This window comes from Neolamprologus brichardi, chromosome 23, assembly GCF_056152115.1.
Source record: "Neolamprologus brichardi isolate AB-2024 chromosome 23, ASM5615211v1, whole genome shotgun sequence".
Classification (NCBI taxonomy): Eukaryota; Metazoa; Chordata; class Actinopteri; order Cichliformes; family Cichlidae; genus Neolamprologus; species Neolamprologus brichardi.
Window position 1 is genome coordinate 5,709,484 of NC_142125.1, and position 19,481 is coordinate 5,728,964.

General features: G+C 39.4%; 1 long non-coding RNA gene across 2 annotated transcripts in view; it reads right to left on the minus strand.

Annotated features, from left to right (window-relative positions):
- Nucleotides 1-15,130, minus strand: part of LOC102776041 (uncharacterized) — a 41,293-nt gene extending 26,163 nt beyond the window's left edge. The window contains exons 1-3 of one of the 2 annotated variants that reach the window (XR_437246.3): nucleotides 15,022-15,088; nucleotides 10,087-10,772; nucleotides 611-786 (exon numbers count right to left, since the gene is read on the minus strand). This is a non-coding gene — a long non-coding RNA (uncharacterized LOC102776041). Of the gene's footprint in view, nucleotides 1-610; nucleotides 787-10,086; nucleotides 10,773-15,021 lie in introns of both variants that reach the window. The other variant, XR_004843932.2, reaches the window with a different exon arrangement.
- Between the last annotated feature and the right edge of the window lie 4,351 nt (nucleotides 15,131-19,481).

Consider the following 19,481-nt stretch of genomic DNA (forward strand, 5'->3'; position numbering starts at 1 on the left):
TAATAATAATAATAATAATAATAATAATAATGAAGCATAGAAAGAAGTATTTCTTCGTGGGAGCACAGGAAAATAAAGGGTGTTATAGAGACCAAAGAAGAGCCAACTAGAAAGAGGAGGACATAGAGAGAGAGAGAGATGAAAAGGGAGAATTAGTGAAGTGAGGGACTTAGCCACCCTGAAAGTTTTTCCACATGAGCACACCTTATGCACACAACAGGCTAAGGCCCCCCACCTATGTATGTTTAAAGGGATAAAGAGCGTGGACACATGAATTAAAATATAGATTATACAAGTGGCCACCCCTTCTTATCTGCCAAATCCGAAGAATCTAACAAATTGGATCAGGCACTATTAAGCAGAGGGCAAGAGATGAGTGAACAAAAAGGGTGTATGTGAAGAATGAGAAGGATGTAAAGCTCGCCACTTTTCCGTGAAGACATAAACTGTCATACTCTGAAGACTTAATTCAATGTACACTATAAATGTAAAGTTTTCAAGCAAACTAGTTCGTCTGTTTATGTGAAATGAATTGAGGGTAGTTTAGAACTGTTTCAAGTTCAAGTGTGTTGACAAAAACAGATTATTAGCATAGCACTGTGTGTCTCACCTCTGCACTACAGTGATGAAGCCTCATCCTGACCCAGTCAGTGACCTTTGCTCCTCGGGGCAGGAGGCTGCTGTTTCCCTTCTGACCTTCTGCTGTCCTGTAGGTCCAGGCGCAGGCCTGCCGGTGAGATCTGTGTATTTCTGTGTGACTGCCCTCACTCTGCACTGCACAGATTCCTGCAAAAACATAAAGCGTTAAGTTGAGAGAGGGCCCACTCCTGCAGCAGGTCATGGTCATAACCTACCTGAGCCCAGGTCACAATTTAATTTCACCACCATAAACCTTTTGCCCACGCTCTCACAGAAAATATTTGAGGATTGTTACACCAATAAAAAAAACCCTTTAATTTGGACCTCCTAGTTGTATCACAGCATATTTTTTCCTAAGTTTTGATTCATAAATCAAATCAAGACTATCAAACTTCTATTTTAAATTGTCAGCTACAATTAGTGCTTTGGTTCTTAATACAGAAACACTTTATTTCAAAAAATAATATTTATACCTGAACTGGAGCAGGAATATAGTAAAGCTACAAGGAAAAATCCACCTCATTTCTAATGAATTTCATTTATGTATTTAATATAAATGAATATAAAGAAAACCTCTATTTAATACTACAGTATTAAATGTTAAGAGTAATGCAGATTACTAATACAGCTTTACCTGTTTAGAATTACAAGAAAAGTTTCTTATGTTTTTCTAATGCAGTTGTCTGTAACACCAGTCTCTTCAACAAACACACACACGCGCGCACACACACACACAAACGATTACACAAAATACTCAAAGATTACATCCAGTAAAATCTGACATCCTTTGCGGGTTTAAAGCCTGCATGTCAGCCTTTCAATTTTTTTTCCTCTTTCCCTTGCATGGGTCAGAGGCTGTTGCTAGGCTACCAAACCCAGAATTCATAAGTTCAGAGAAGAGGTTTATATAGGCCACTGCAATTCAAGGTAAAATGATAATAGAAAGCTGATAAAGCTGGAATATGGGTTCAGACAACGTTGAATCATATAGACCACAAACACTGATTTATTTCACCTTCAAAGGCAAACGTATAATGTTAGTCATAGTATTAACGTATTTTTTTTCCAAATCTGAAGTTTAAAAATGTAAGCATTTTTTTAAGGGAAAACATATTATAGTAACTTGAAATAATGCTCACAATTATTCAAGAAAAGGATGTTACCTTGGTAATAGGTCTGTAAACCGAAAACAATGATGGACAATAAACAGCATGGCTGCTCTGTCCCAGGATTTTTGCCTGCCCTTGTGAAACACACAGAGCTAAAACATAAAAATATTGTTGGTAAATTGGAGGATTACATTTCAGTGAGAAAGGCTATAGGCGTGATAGATTTGGTTGGAAATGCATGCATTTGTGCATAAAAGAGAATTCCCCCCCCCCCCCCCTCTGTCTTACACAAAATACTCAGTCCTGTCTTTTTAGTCCTATTCTCTCTAGTCTCACCACAACTTTGTGCCATTTGTTAATGTTGCCATTATAATGCAGAATAAACCCAGGCATGTGAAACAATAAATGAGATTCAAATAGGCCTACAAATAGAGAAATCACAGAGACAATGGACAGTTTAATGCAGCCATGTGGCAGGTGCTTGTAGGCTAGACCTAGACTAGACTAGACTGGGCTCCATCTGGTGTTGAGGGCCTCCTCCTGATGGTGGAGAGGGCCCAGACAGACACATATTAATGTGGGAACACCGACGTCTAGCCTGCCTCTAAGTCACTCAGCAGACTGCATTTCAATCTCAAAGGCCTCTCCCCATATCCTCCATTTATTACCCCTCAGCAATGCATGAAATTCTACTACAGCTGGAAGGAAGCTGGGAGGCTGGTGCTGTTGTTATAGCACACAGACGACAGGGCGTGATGTATTATAAGTGCCTCGGCTTAATTATCGGTTAAATGAATAGAAGAGAGGAGAATTATATAAAAAAAAAAGATTTCAGCACACATTGTCCACAAGTCGTAACTATTTTTCAAATACTGGGTTTATCAAATCACAATGCTGTGGCTTTGATTTCATTTGAAGGTATTAATTCTTTATATAAAAATGTCTCACCTAGAAATAAGCTTGTACTGATTTCACGTTGTGGATATCCTGACACCATGCAAACCTTGCATAATACCAGACTCTATTACACTAACTGAACAATAACTGCACAGCACACACACTAATATTATCATAATTACAACTGCAGGGAGCTAATATTTCTAACCTTACGTGTGAATGGCACATATTTACTAATATGCACAGACAATACCGACTCGCACGTACAGCAGCATGACACCACAAAAGCACAGCTCACTGAGAAGGCACAGACGTTTTCTAGCTAGGTCCATTGCTAGCACCTGCCCTGCTCTGTGACGCAGTATAAGCCAGGGCCTACCAACAGTAGCACCAGGCTCTGTTCTGCTACACACTCACACACTCTCCACGGTGCAGAGCCGCGAGCAGCCACCGATTTAGCAGCTATAGCACTGAATTGGCATGTTTAAAATTCCATATGCTTCACACTACAGAGAACATCCTGTCATTCAGTGGCAGCTCCACTCTGACTCAGATTGAGTAGAGAATGAGCAGATAATGTGCACCCCAAAAAGCATTATGAAACAAGCCTGAAAACCAGTCTGGGTGACCCAGCTGACCCTGCCTTTCAGTGATGCTGCCTCCCAAAATCCCTCTGCTTGGCCTGCTACTCTACATCAGCAATCAAATCATGCTGTGATTTGTGAGAGGCCAGAGTGCTCAGTCATATCTACCTTTTAACACAGAAAATACAACTTAGTGGCAATGTAGCATGCTTGTTTTTCTCACCATCAAAACCAGAATGTGCCTTTGTTTTAACTGCACAACGTTGTGCTTTCCTGGCCTCAGCACAAGCACGAGCTGTTGTTTTGAACTGTCTTCTGTGTCTGTGAAGCTTTAAAATGCTCCTGATAAGGGCATCAATCATGCTAAATCCACGAATACAACATGATCCCTTTGACAAACACCTGTCTTCTTCCTCCACTTCATAACCTGTCACACATTACTTTGATGAGCTGCTACACATCCTCCTCCTTACTCCTATAGATATAATATATTAAGCACTCTGAATGCATCTGAAAGATGGATTATTGCCATCAGAATCAACAGAAGCACATAAAGGTGAGTACTTCTGCATGGTGTGACATGGCTCGATGACGCACCTGCATTTTGCGTTTTAAAGGTAAAATACAACAATGTGCATTAACAGATTGTTACCAATAAGAAGCTTTGACTCTTAATACAATTTTTCCAAATCCAATAGGCTACACAAACAGGCCAGCAGAGAGGGGACATGGGGGCTTCTGATAGAACACGTGACATTCAAGATCCCTCCAATCAGGTGCCTCTTCTAGCTACAGCTCGTGCTCATCTCACCTCATCTCCCCTGTTTATCGGCATCAAAATAACTACACGGTTAATGCAAAAAACCCCACAAAAAACCCACAAAACAAAAAACCTATCTAAAACACCAGTCTTAGCTACTGTAACAAGGCAAGCACGTTCCATTCAAAGAGAAAGCACCAAAGCATGAACACCACTGCCGAATCGCCCTCATCCTCCTCCTCATCACTCTATGAATGGAGCCTGTCTCCGGTTGCTACTGTCACTCCACGCATCCTTCTCGAAAGAAATATAGCACCATGAATCCGTTTTTTCGGAGGCCATGTTCCTCTCTGCACCGGTGCACGTCCAAGGAGATGGGATACGTTTCCCTGTGCGATGCACGGACGCTGCCGCGGGCTTCCAGTCCTCCGTGCAGGCTGCATCCATCCGCTCCGGCAGCACCCCCTTCTCGGTCCGGTTCCGGCTCGCTCTGCCGTGACGACTGCAGAATTAGTTTATACATTCGGTTCTCTAGCTTTATGATATTACATAAACTCATACAGCTAGATAACCAAAGAGAAAAACTAACCCACGTCTCTTAAAGGGGCCGCCGGAGGTGCTTGTGTTGTGGTCACATGGAGCCATTGCATTCCGCCTGCATGCATGCGCACGCCTCTCTCACTCTCTCTCTCGCTCCCTCTCTCTATATAATGTACACACCGAAATGCGCGCATGCACAAAGCAGGTTACAGTCAAGGTAATACCCTGTTTTATTATGATCTTTACGGTATGGCTTGTTCAGATCAAACCTAGCATCACCGGACAGCTCCAAACTGAAAATGCATTAATACAGAAGCAGGACAAGTAATATTAAGAAAGGAACATGCAAGCCATAGTTTACATCCCCACAATCACCACATGTGCTTCAGAGGCAAAGCAGCAATGGCACCATACAACGTGTCTTATTTTCAACCGAGCCTATTCCTACCTCGTAGCAATCAAACTGCGGACTATTCATCATCTCCGTTCTTCAAAAACACTGCTGAACTTCCTCCTACTACAAGTCCTGAGGAGCATCTGCAGGGTGAAGTCACCCAGCTGCAGGAGGAGGAGGATGATACATCCACCTGTCATCTATGGACAGGCGTAACAGGAAACCCGGCTCTATGCCCTAATATAGCATACATGTACCAACTATTAATGTCCAACTTTGGCTCCTACGGCGATAACACAACACATAAGAGACAATGTTACGTCCGCTCTTTTCCCAACAGAACTCACAAACAACCGGCTTATTGTTCTTTTAAATGCCAACTCACATCGACCCATTTCAGAGCATAGAGCACAGTTTCCTCGTTGAGTGAATTAATCCATGAATTGTTTGAAAGCAAGACAAACTTCCAAAGGCCTATATAACCCACAGCACACGAGCTTCCAGCTAAATGTCAACAACATGATCTAGTGGAACAAGTCCCGCCTCACTTGATGTTACTGTATGTTCTGGATTATAGCATGTTGTGGCATGCTATAAGATGACAGCAGGACGAACAAGCCTTTATAATCCTTTATAATCAGCCACACATGGCTATTATACTCGAACTTGTTACTTTTCCTTGTGATAAGCGCGTCGAGCTAGATTTTAGGGGAGGAGAGTGGATTCCAAATATAAAGGCAGGGCAAAATACTAAATCGACATCTTTAATAAGGAAGCCAGTTTTGCGGTACAAATACTTATTTTTTTAAATAAATTAATGGTGCCCAAGTAAATCAAAACAAATAAGGTAAATAATTTAAATTAATTCTATTATTTTTACTTTTATTTTAATTGTCATACAATTTTAGATTAGATAGGTCACGCTGAATTGAGAATAATACACAACATACTCACAGATTCTATTTGAAAGAGCAGGTTCCATAATCGGACGCTCACACCTTGCTCAGAGGCAGCAATATTAAAATCCACTAGGCATAAATATTCTACCAGTCTCAGGTCGGGATTGAAGCCTCCTCCTTTGGCTATGTCCAGCTGTGGTACCGCGTGTCGACCATGTGGGATACCGACACGCGCGAAGACAAAGCCCATTTTACACAGAACATCACCATGTGCACGTAAGAAATACACGAGAAATAATGTGGGATATCAAGCAAGCCGCAGCAAAGCCCGAGGAAGAGAAAGCGAGAGTGAGGAGAAGGCGCATAGCAGTGTCAGATATGGGGAGCAGGAGGCGGAGGGCCGCACCGGGGCCTCGGGGTCAGACTGCCAAGGGATACGCGCGAAATTAGGTATGCTCACTGGCACGCACACATGGGTTAGCATCAGAGATATGGGGTGGATAAAACGGACACACGGAGTAATGAAAGTTCAAGACAGAGTAGACACAATGATTTCCAGAACAGCTTCCATTAAGCTTATTCGCTATAATAAACAGATACCGCCTGTGGGAGTGGTTGTTGGACCTCAATAGTCCGAAGACCCTGCCAAAATCTACTAGGAGGTGATTTCCCTCAACAATGTAAGGGCTAATTATTTTCCTTTTCTATTGTCAATCTACAGATCATGTACTGTGCTTTCCTCACGTCGCCAATAACAACAGCATAGCAGAAGCCTAGTCCAAAAAAAAGATAACCAGAAATGGAGATAGCCATGCAACAGTGTGTAACACCACCACAGTCACATGAATGCATGAATCTGCATGGGCAGCATACACCTGTCCGTGTTTAGGGACATCCCTAAATATCCTGTGCGTAAAGACAGGAAGTCTGCTCGTATGAAGAAAGATATAACAGCCTGCAGTCTGTTTTTGGATAAAAGCCCGTTAAGTTAAGCAGTATAGTGTTATTTATAATTACAAATCATCTTATTTTTACAGCCCTGTTCCATTTTCTATGCGTTTATTTTGATTATGACTACTAGGTTTCAGGAAATCAGCATTTAAGCTTTAGTTAATCATTTCAGTGAGATGATTGTCTGGAGGTCAAATTAACAAAATGCAGAGAATGACTACAAAGCGTCAGTGTACGCAAAAACATAAATAGGAATACATTAGACGTAGGATTTCGTGCAATCTCAGTAAAAGCCTGTAATGTGTTAGCTCGTCACTTTCAGCTGACGCTGCGTGTTTTAGATGGAGCTTCATAAAATTCACAACCTTTACCAAACAGTTTATTCAAAAGTATATTCATAATAATCACACACACCCCCCTCGCTCTCTCCTTATGTGTGTGTGTGTGTGTGTGTGTGGGTGGGCGGGTGTGTGGGTGGCTCCTACAGTAATTTCAACTGTAATGAGCTATTCCAGTTTTCTTTTGATGTACCTTTTTAGAAAGAGTTGCAGACAGTTATTGGATTATATATATATATATATATATATATATATATATATATATATATATATATATATATATATATATATATATATATATATATATATATATATATATATATATATATTATTGCTATTGCAAATTTTAAAAAAACCTCCACAAATCCACATTTTTCTTTAACTACCAACGCGCCGAATTTACGACACTAAAATATAAGGAAATAGTTTTTATTATGCTTTATTTTATTGTTTGTCTTTTTTTATTACTAAAAATGCTATAACTTTCAATTTTTCAATTAACTTAACAAGACAATTATTCTTTATCTAAAAAAGTAATAACTGTTATTCTTTTGGAAATGAGTGAATTAAAAGCTTTGCTGAGAATTGGATAAAATCGCATTTTCTGCAGCGTAAGTCGTAACTATCATTGTGTGTGCGTCTGTGTCTCCTTTTTCTTTCTGTCTTTCTCTGTTAAAATAAAATGCTTGTACTGTGCGTTAATTCTGATTGACTCTCAGTTCTGCTTTCATCAGGCTCGAGTTGATGCATCTGAGCCCGCCCCCTGACTACGTCACGTCCTGTCAGACATGAAGTACAGTAAAGGTGTTCAGGACAACCAATTGAACCTCTTACCTTCACTCAGAGTATTCTGTTCTATCCTATTCGATTCTATTTTCATGCCCCATCTTATCCTTATCACCTCTCCGTTTTAGCCTTTATACTATAAATAAAGTAAATAAAATAGACTAGAATAAAATACACTCTCAGGGGTGATTTGTTTATACCGTTTGCTAAAGTCACATATGACTTACGGTGTATGGATTCGGTGATATCAAGGGGTGAAAGAATTCCTTCTTTCTGCTTTTTCCCTACTAAATAATAAAAAAATAATAGCAAAAAGGTGAAAAACAAAAAAGTAAAAGTAAATTAAAAGAACAAAGCTGCAGAGTGTGTTTGAATTTTAATGTTTATCACGAAAAGTACAAAGACTGAACTGCACAAAGAAAAAGGGAAAAGGGGAGTCTCTGTCCATGGTGCTGAAACGAATGAAATTAATTGCCACTGTCGTTGTTATTTTTAAAGAAAAAGTACAAATCTGAACTATTACGGGTTTTTAAGCAAATCTGAAAGCTCTGAGACGAAATAAAATTTAAGGAAGAATATTTTGAAATTAAAACTAAGTAAACATAGTTACAAACGTGGGGTGAAAACGACACTGAAATTCTAATCGAGAGGTTACACACCAACTTTTCAGTACTGAGATCTGTTTTCTGAGAAGAATAAAATCATTTATGAATTGAATAATTATATGAATCTGCGAACAGACTTCAAGAACCAGAATCCCCTGCGTTTTAATGTGATTTAATTTAAATGTGTTGTTTTGACACGCAAACACAGCATAAATATGACCGCAATTTAACTCTATAATTATACTTAAATGCCAGATTTACGCCCGAATTTTACGCATAAAGATGGCAGCTATAGTGTTGAGTTTAGTTTTTCTATGCAGCGAAACTGTGTGTACTGAATTTAAATGAAATGCCTTAATAAAACTTATCGCATAGAAACAAATAAAGCGGCAGTGTTGTAAGCCTGATTTTATATGATGCGGAAAAATTGCGTGTTTTAATGTTTTAAGTAGAGATGGCAGACGAAGTCCTGCACCTGTTGCATGGTGAAAGAAAGAAAATAGGAGAATAATCTCATATATATATATATATATATATATATATATATATATATATGACGAAATTAACTCTACTAAATTACTCTAACTATTTCATTTCTAAATAACGAAGCGAGCAATCATATATCAATATTTGGATTTCAATTGTTATATATGAAACTATTATTTTAAGTACCTCTGTGAGAGATAACAAATCTCTTATAGTGTAAGTCCTGGAAATGATTGTAAATGAATGCCTTGTTGAATTTTGCCAAAATATATTTTGGCAAATAAATAAATAAGAAATAAAAAAATAACAATACTATAACTAAAGAAATATAAAATATATATATATTTGATTGTTTCTGCGAATTTGGTGTTTCTCTAAACTCATCTGCAATGGCCTGATTAATTAATTTCACGCTGTAGCCCCAGAGAAGATTTTCCCACAAACAAGTGACCAAGAAAAAAAAAGAAGACTACGAAAGAAAAAAAAATCTCCCAAAGAAAGAAAGAAAGTCAACATCAAGTTCAACAACGTGCTGGTGCTCATTAGCATCACAATGCTGTCTGGGAGCACACAAGTCTTCTTAACAAGAGGCTCTGGCGTCAAGTCCCTCCACCTCCCAGCCAAGGGGACATTTTCCCAGGCTCTGCTAACAATCACACAACTGTTTGCTTTATAAACGCCAGCTCTGGGGCCACTAAGCCCGCCTCATCAGCGCTCAATGGATGGGCCCGCTAATATGGGATGGAAGGGCCGGCTGCCACTCATCAGTTAGAGCTCACCATAATTGACAGCGAAATTTTCAGTTTAACTTGAACCACTATGCAACCTTTACTGAAAAGTGCATTTATATTTCTGCATGATTTTTTTTAACTTATATAAATACTATTACATACAATTATTATTATTATTATTATTATTATTATTATTATTATTATTATTATTATTATTATTATTATTATTATTATTATTATTATTATTGCTTTTAGCGGTAGTGTTTTAAGTGCTTTTGAAATATGTTACTCGAGCTACCTTTTCCCCCCAGAGTCTCAAGGTTAAGACTACATGACCTTAAATGAATCATATTAAAAACATACTTACAAGCTGTGTACTCAGTAAATCCCACATCTCCAGCTGAAGTCCATTCAGTGCTTTAATTCAAGTTTCTATCGGCCATCTCTCAAGTGCAACCAAACTCTAAGAGCCCAAAGTCCAGCCAATCGATGAACAAGCCTTCGCAAATTGAGAGTAAATCTACACAATGAGTTGATCCAAACCCAAAGAAGTGTGGTTTTTCTTTTTCTTTTTTCGTTTCTTCCTTTTCATAACTTTCTTTTCTTTTTTCCTTTCTTTTAAAAAAAAAAATCACTGCCATTACTTCTGCATCGACACAAGCCAAGGCCGAGGTGATACTGCTGCCAGCATCCTCCTGCTTTCTCCTCACCAGCCTCGGATGACAGTATGCGGTGATGTTGCGTCGCCGGTCCCCTCCTCCTCTCTCTCTCTCTCTCTCTCTCTCTCTCTCTCTCTCTCTCTCTCTCTCTCTCTTGCGCTCTCTCTCTCTCTCTCTTGCAAACATAACGCCTGGTGTGCACGACGTGTACAGAAACTCAAACATTCTTCGGTGACCATTGTGAAATCCATTGTTATGCTTGAATGACGGGTCTCTCTTTCTTTAAGTTGCATCCAGCGTTTGATATACGTGGTGAGCCGAAAAGCACAGTCTCCGTGGCTGCTGGTGAGAGAGCCCAGGAGACGGGGGAGAGAAAGGAGCCAGGGAGAATCACCTGGAGACAGACGCAGACCTCAAATTTTGGTCTACTGGGAAAAAACGACAGGGTAAAAGGCGCCCTGCTTTTTATAGTAGCGTACTCTATGGCAGAAGGTTTTGTGTTGCACGAAGAATTGATATGCTCATAGCCTCCATTCCCTTCTAGCCCCATCTTTCCATCTCTTGCCTCCTCATGGTCGTCAATATACAGAAGTATAGGACAAAAAATAACACAAAGAAACAAATAAACAAACAAAACCAACAAAACAATCTGTTTTAGGCAGCGGTGGTAGTGACATCTGGAATGAGCAGTGATCTCCACATATTGCTTGACTGAGGCACCTGTGACAACATCTTGCGTACGGGAACACCGAACCACACCGAGCAGCAAAGCACAATAAAAGCGACCGCAGATTTACACGTTTCCGTGGGTTTAAAGGCGCACTGCAGGGTAAACGCGTGAACAGCAAACGATTTGTAAGAAAAGGAGAAGAGCACACAGCAGCGATGTGTGATGTGCCGTTGCCGCAGCCTTAGCAGCGCAAGGAGAAGCTGATGCTTCCCCAGAGCTCCAGTGGGTCACGTTGCTTTACGTGGTGCTACGTCTTTTCATCTGTGCGTAACAGAGCGCACGAGTGAACACTCGTGTGCCAGATGTCGGTATCAGAGCTGATAAAAACGCAGCATTCAGTCTGTTAGAAAACGAAATCATACTGCAGATACTTACACACAGAGAGGAGAGTCGACGATAAAAGGTACAAAAACGAGCCGCGGAAACGAGCGTGATTCTTTGCGTGCTTACGTCAAGCGATGGGGTACATTCTTCCAAATGTGTCATCCAATAAACTGCGTGTGCGACGCAGGGTTAACATCACGAGTTCAAAACACGGATGCCTGTTATAATACGGCTTTATTCCCTCTGCATTTATCTGAAAACATGTTTGGCGTGTGGACCCAATAATCCCAGAAGAAATTTTACACTTTTGACTTTCTAAACGGCAACCTGCCCCCCCCCCCTCCCCCCAGAAAGAGAAAAAAATCAAGTGTGTGGGTAAATATAACTGTCCAAATGTCAGAATTTAGGAAGATTAAAAAGAATAGGCCAAAGGAAAAGCAGTTATTTATTATTTGGCTGGTTTAAATTATAAATTAAGACAACAGAAAAGTAGAAAAGATTAACCAAGTAGAACAAAGCAAGATTTAAAGTCACAATTTAAACTCAAGCCAAGGAAACTTGATCATTATCATTATTAATTGTGGAGTTAGCAGAAGTATAGTGACAGCAGCGAGAGAATTGTTATGAATATAAATCAGACATATGGTTCGACATTAAACGGCATTTTCCCGTTTATAGAAGCAAGCAGACCATACACAGATTTAGAACAGAAACCAAAGTTTATTTATTTTTGTTCTTAATATTTAGTCCTGCAGTCATATTATCTTGGGTCACAGCTGCCCGTGGATCATGAGGGCTCTTACAATTAAAGACTATAAATCATATGTCCCTTTATTGTTCTCTAAATATATTAACAGTGTCGCGAGGTTCCCCTTAAGCATCCACACATCTCCAAGTGTATAATGGCGGTCAATTAAATCAAAGTGAATTTGTAATCTCATAACTGTGGCCCTTAATAAGGCCTGCACATCCGCACTTCTTTGCCGCGTAGTTCAGATCATTCGAGCCTAAACAGCGTCACCTAACGGCACAAACTCAGAGCTGCTGTTCGGGCCTGCATGCTTATTATCTCCGGCCTACGTCCACAGCACATTGCAAACCCCAAAAAACGACATATTACCCCGTGACATCAATGTAACAGGAATAGAGCCATGAATAGAAACTGTAGGATGCATCAAATCTATTGATTTCTGCAGATGTAGTGACTGTAAAATTACAGGAGTAACTGATAGGCCTGATATTTTGTGTTTATTTGTTTTCACATTACAAAGCACGCACAACGAATTTGAAGATCGTTAGTGTCACTCTAATGGAGATGCATAATATTAGTTACTTCATCATCAAAATCCTTGTTGCATAATTGGTGGTACTGAATAATATCCATGCACAGGCCTACATGATGCTACAGAATTGTCTGCAGGGCATTATTCTCTGCAGCATTGGAGAAAAACGTGATTGATCTTCGTGAGAATGCTTTGAAATTTAGAAGCTTCAAACCGAAATAGGAGCGCATGAAACTGCGTAATCTCTTTAGCAGAATGACCCGCAGTCACCATATTTTAGAGCAGCAGTATCTTCGTTTTCAACGTAAGTAAGCTGTAAAATCATATCTAGAATGCGCAATCAACTAATATCAAAGGACTATAATATTTTATAGAGACAGGAGAAGAACGGTTGTATCTTGTTACATATTTTTGTGGGTTTTTTTGTCTGCAGTAGAAAAGCGTTTCCATTAATACGAAGTAATGACACACATATGCACGTGTAAATGCCAAATACATCCCTTAGAGGCGATTATACTGAAGGTTTGCAAATGTACACACAGTTTAACTGAAATTTGTTGAGATTATTTTGGATTTTTTTTTTTATTTACATCGACGAGCAGGACATGTAGGACAACTGGAGAAAAAATAATTAAACGTTTGTCCCTTTCTTAGCTCAATGTGAGGTTTAGTTGTCCTTTTAATGAAGAGTTGATATCTTTGGGAAATAAAAAAAATGAGTGCTTTAGAAAGTAGAGGTTTAAAAATGGTTTTCAAATACGGTAAAATTACACAGGTCAGGCAAATCGAAAAGTGGTGCAATCATCGGTAAAAGACAATCGAATTCACCAAGGGAGTAGCAACGTCTAGCTCAACATGTGTTTGTCGTGTCAGTTCCTCCTGTTTTCATTTTTGCATAAACCTACATTTGGGAAAAAAATTGCCTGGACAACATACTAAATATATTTATTGACTAAAAGAAAAACAAAATCCATTTATTAATCGGCTCACAAAGTCATATTTATATGGTACGTTTAATGGTGCTCACAAAACTGGAGATTTCTTTTCTTCTTTATATGAATCTCATCTGTTTAATTTACAGACTGAAAAGCTTAATGAAAAGTTAGCTTTCTTGCACTCATAATTCACGATTTCCTAAACTGCATCCAACTTCCCCTTAAAATCATTCATTCCTGTCAAATTTGTATGGCTGTCATCATGCATGACCACACTGAACTCTGTTGGGTTCAATCGTTAATAAGTGACCGATTCAAGTGGCCACTTCTGGGAATTGTAATGGCCGCTCTTCAAAGAGGCCTGACCTGACACTGAAACAGCGGTGTCAAAGGTCACACATGAAGACCAACAGGAAGCCAATATTTGTCCTTCAGTCTGTCATGCCCCTAAATTAGCGCCTAAGTACTGCAGCTAATTGTCATAAGTTGTTTTGGGGTTGGTGGAAACCTCCGATTCTCCAAAAGGGTTTAAAACATTCATATCTAAATCAATAATGAATTTGGCAGTTTTAAAAGTAATGCCTTGTGAGTTTTCCCACAAATTTGAATTGTTCAGATTATAAGTATTAGCATCATTATGTCTGGGGAAAAAGAAATGATGGGCATGAAAAGCTCTGAAATTTCCATGTTGACTTTTGTCCAACTGAAAAAGACAGATAAATAAATAGATAAGGTTCAGCGCAGTGAGCTCCTCTAGTTTTGAACTGATCACATTATTTGCAACATTGAATAGTTTGTGATATTTTATAATATATTTTTGTTTTCTCAGTTATGGACGTTTGCTGTGGTGATGGGAGAATTATTCACTGATAGTGAAATCCATGCTAGGAAGCTTGTTTGTTTGTTTGTTTGTTTGTATAGCAGCACGTGACAAAAGCAATTATTTTAACAGCATGTAATTCTTAATGAGCAATTTGGAGACTGACCCACTTACATCCTGGGTCAATTGAGATCTGGTGGCCAACCTTTCAATATCTGTGAGAGGCATTTAGAGGTCCTTGCATTGGGCTGACATACCTACACACAGCCCTGAAGCGATCAACTGACCTAAAGCAAAATCAGTTTCATCGCACTGATAAAATCAATCACTCAACTCATGAAACACACTTATAACACAACAGCATAGGCGGTACGTGCACTTATCGCTGCAACATCAACAAACCCCACGTTCATGAATGCAACACAGAAGCGATCAGATCATTAAAGAAAAGAAAAAGAATAAAACAGAAAAAGAAAAAAAAAAAACATACTGTGCAAATGCTAAACTTACATGTCAAAGAAACTGATAACCAGAAAAGTCATTCAACTTACATTTCATCACCTGCTTCTGGTTCTTGATCCTCAGGCTGAGGGAGAGATGTTGATGCTTTCTCCACCATGTGAAAACAGAGGAACGGTCTTGCTGCTTTCCTGGTTTAATTGGGAACAGGCTGGAGTTTATGCTAATGAGCGCTGACATCAGTTCTAGCAGCCCCCCACTCCATAAAGGAGGAGAGCAAAAGGGCCAAAGTCGCGCCTCTTTTCCCAGGCAATTCCGTCGGTCAAGTTCAAGCACAGCGGTTGTCATTTAGAAAATGTGACTGCGCAGATCAAAATTAGGGGAGGGGGGTAGAGAGAGAAATGTGACTCTTGGATTGCAACAAAACCCCTTATAATAAAAGAAAACACAACAACAACAACAACAACAATAACAAACCCACTAGATTCAGCAACGTGACTTCCTGGTAGATTTATTTAATTTTTTTCCTAAATGAAAAAAAAAACCTATAAATTTTTGCCTGTTTGACATTTTTCCTAGTGTACCAACAAATTTGAGTGATAACGTTTCACAATGTGCATGTGAGTTTGGAAATTTCTTTCCAAGTGTAAGAAGGGGAGTCTTCTTGGGGCTGACAAAATATTACCCCAAGAAATGTTTTCTTGGAGTAAAAAAAGAGGTGCGTCCAGTTAACACTTGATATTCTTCGGATTCATGGAATTTATACCGAGTACATGATGTAGTAGTAGAGTACAGTAGTGGTTGAGAAAACTGAGCTGCTGAAGGTTCATCTTTGGTTAATTGAGTGTAACTGTCGTTTCCTCTGGCAAAGAGAGGTTAAAAAATACCTCAAGCACCAGCGTTCTCGTGTTTTATTTGTTTATTTTTTATTTTTTGCGTGTACTTGTTCATCACTCATCTGTGCATGCGAGCGAGTGGATGATCCATGGGATCATTTATGCTGCCGGAAACACAAGCACTCGGTGAAACAGAATTAGCGTCGTACATTTGCGTAATTACAATCTAAAGTGTGCAATCATTCATGTCGCCCAAATCCAGAAACCGTGTGAGGAGACGCCAGCGCAACAGCTTAACGCATCGCAGCAGAATCAAGCTGAGCCAATTCTCCCGTGTTTGTCTCTGAATCTGAAAACAGACGGCCATGATAGGTCAGTGAATACGCAGATGTAAGGCCAATACGCATCTCAAGGGCTTCATTTGTGGGTGAGACACAACAGGTGGACTACAGTTTGTTTTTATTATAGCATGTAAGCTTTTACAAAGAGCACTCGTTAAATGGTTTTGGTAGGTAATCTCTTAGATTTTCTTTTTCTTCCTCCAATCAGCCTCCTTCACAGACACGTTTTGATAAATAACGGCAGGAAAAAGAGGCACAGGTGTGCATAATAATATTAATGATCTGAATTATATTTGGTCCTGAGCTGGTGCATGTTGGTAGTATGGCTGCTGCATTCAAGCACAGAGCCATTTTGAATGCAACATCTGTGCTTCTCCTGTTGCAGCGATACTAAGTTCCTTGAGGCTGGTTCAAAGAAATGCATTTTTTCTTATTAATGGGGAGTGATCAGAAATGTACATGATAAATAAAAGCTATTTGATCACTCTGAAAGGAAATAACCAACCAGACTGTTATATTTGACACCTATGACAGCGTTTGGCTTGTATACACTGTAGAAACTGATGTGGGATCAGGTTTTTTAAAAAAGATAATGCCTCAGCAGTGAATCGCCTTAACAGATGCTGTGTAACCTTCCTTATAATATATGCCTGGTAATTAACAATCATGACTCTCACTACTCTTTTAAATAAATCCATGTGACAAAGCAGATCTGGCCCTCCGTAGCTGGTTCCCACACAGCAGAGGAGGCAGCAGTTAGGAAAAGAGACAAAAAGGAAAAGAGCGGGGAAAATGAAGGGAGACGAGAGAGGTGGTGGGGGGGAGTGTTTCCTTTGACGGGGCACCATTGCAACATTTGCATATATTCAAATCAGGTGATGAATGTCATGCATGAGGGTGAACAAAGACAAGCCAATGGGAGGGCTGCGTCTCTGCTGCAGGCTCAGAAGCAGCCGCCGGTATCCCAGCAGCACCCTGGGAGAAACACGGGGAAGTGGTGTGGGAACCAAGAGGCCCCCCGATCTGAGCAGAGGGAGGGGAGCCACTTGTAGTCTGTGGTGAATTTGCATTTTATTTGTGTCCATTTTCCTCAGTAATTTCTGCCCCAGCACTTCAACCACAGATGGCTAACACAGGAAGAAGGATTTGCATTTGTGTCAAAGATGATAATGATGGACGTGTTTTCCACCCAGACAGAGACATTCCTTCTCTTGGTCTGAATTACATTTTAAGGTCTCGAAAAATCTACAAAATATTTAAGAAATTACTATTTCCTTGTGTTTGTGATCAATGCCAGATGTAGGCATTGGAAAAGTCAGAGTTTGCACAATGTCAGGATGATCTATGAATGCTGTGCTATCCACAAAAGACAAAGCCAGAAATGACTCAGTGTGTATTTCATAACCCAGCAGCATCAAGAGATGGCTTAACAAATACCTCTATGTCTTAAAAGCTGATATGCAAAAGTGAAATTCTAATTAAAACTCTCACTAATCTCACAAACGCATTGCCTGAAGGTGGAGGCTGGAGGTGGATCATAAACATCAGTCACGCACGCAAAGCTTGATATTGAGTTAAACCACTAATTTCACTTGATTTATGTTTGCAGATGCTTGCCTGGTGGTTCATACATGCCCACGAGAGATGCTGTTGCTTCACTGCACAAAGCTCCATTTGATCAAATTCACAGCTCCCATTGAAGCGCCATGCTCTCGCACCCAAATTCACAGGGCGAAGGATCAGGCACATCTTCAGTAGAAGGGCTGCCACCAATTAGCAGAAAGTTGAAATTCAATCAGCTTCAGGAGACCAGCCAAATAACATGAACACACATGCTAAACACAGATTTAAATGCTGTGAATGGGTCTTGGAAAAAGATCTTTAGAGGCCATGCTGCTGGAAATACTTGGCACTGTTGGGGGCTTTAGATGGGATGAGCTGACATTATAATGCATGTTCAGGCCAAGCGTGGATGTGTTTCTGGGTGTACGATCATTTGGAACTTCAGAGACAAACTATACCACCCATGAAGGATGCACCGAGCTGTTTCCCGCACTGTCTCAGGTCCCAAACAACTCATTGTTTACTGTATTCCGATGCCTGCAGATTGTGTTAAAACACTGTCAAATTGCAAAGACATACACTTTGTCTTCAGGTTTGAAGATAACTGTGTTGGTATCATAAAGTTTCTTTTATCAAAATGGGAAAATAATACTTTAATAACATGATAGTATCAGAAAGAGTGCTCTCTTCTTCTTTACTCATTCCCTGGTGTTTAGTGTTTTAATACCAAATCAGAGAGTAACAGGAGCATATCTGAGACTTTAAGCTTCACAATCTGCATAATGTTTGTTTTTATCCAATGAAATGCTAAGATGCATGATGGTGGAAGCATGAAACCTGGAGATTATCATTAGAAGGATCACACAGAGGCATTAAGGGGCACTGAAGAATAACAAGGAAAGATGAAGGGTACAATTTTACATTTAATTAGAGATGAGAAGTAAAAGCAAAACCTCTTTACAAGTTTCCTTATTGTTTGTCATTTTTATACTGCAGAATATGTATTAATTAACAGACATTTTCACACTATTATTTTTTGTATGTTCAAATTGTAAAACCGGGGGAAATGATGCAATTATTTTCAATCATATTTTCAATCATATTTTTACTATCACAGTGGCATGTTTTTTTTGTCTCTATCTGGGGACTAAGAGCCAATAAAAGCAATGTTATTCTGATGCCTTCATAAAAATCGGAAATGTTCACGTGAACGAGTATGGCTGTTGTGTTATTTTGATTTCAGTAAAGTTGCGAAAGTGAAATACTATGCCTAATTGCTACATTATAAACAAAATCCCCAAAATCCATATTTTAATATTAGTAATTGAAAATGTTAAAGAGGTAAAAAAAAAAAAAAAAAAAAGGAGGGGCAGGAGTACGAGTAGTAGAAATTGTATTTTTGTCTACCTATACTGTTCTTCTTTCTCAAGGGTTCTCACCTTCCAGTTCATATACTGATTGCCCGCAGTAGGCTGAGAAACATATTTAGCTACAGTACTTTAATCACACTAAATTTGCTCAGCTGCAACTTTTCTTTTCTTTCTTTTTTTTTTTACCTGGGTGTTCAGGCTCAGTGACTCTTTAGATAAAAAGAAAATCTTTCAACATTAGCAATTTGAATGTGTGATTATGAAAACAATGGTTCGTTTTCTCTGAAGGTTAACCAATTAAGAAAAATAAATAAAAATTAGTAGAAAATACACTTTTACCTCCAGATTGACTTTCACCTCAGAGGCATATGGGGATTCACATTTCAGATTTACGATTCTTTCCCGGAGCACCTGAAGGCATCTCCCGTCTCCAAGACTACAT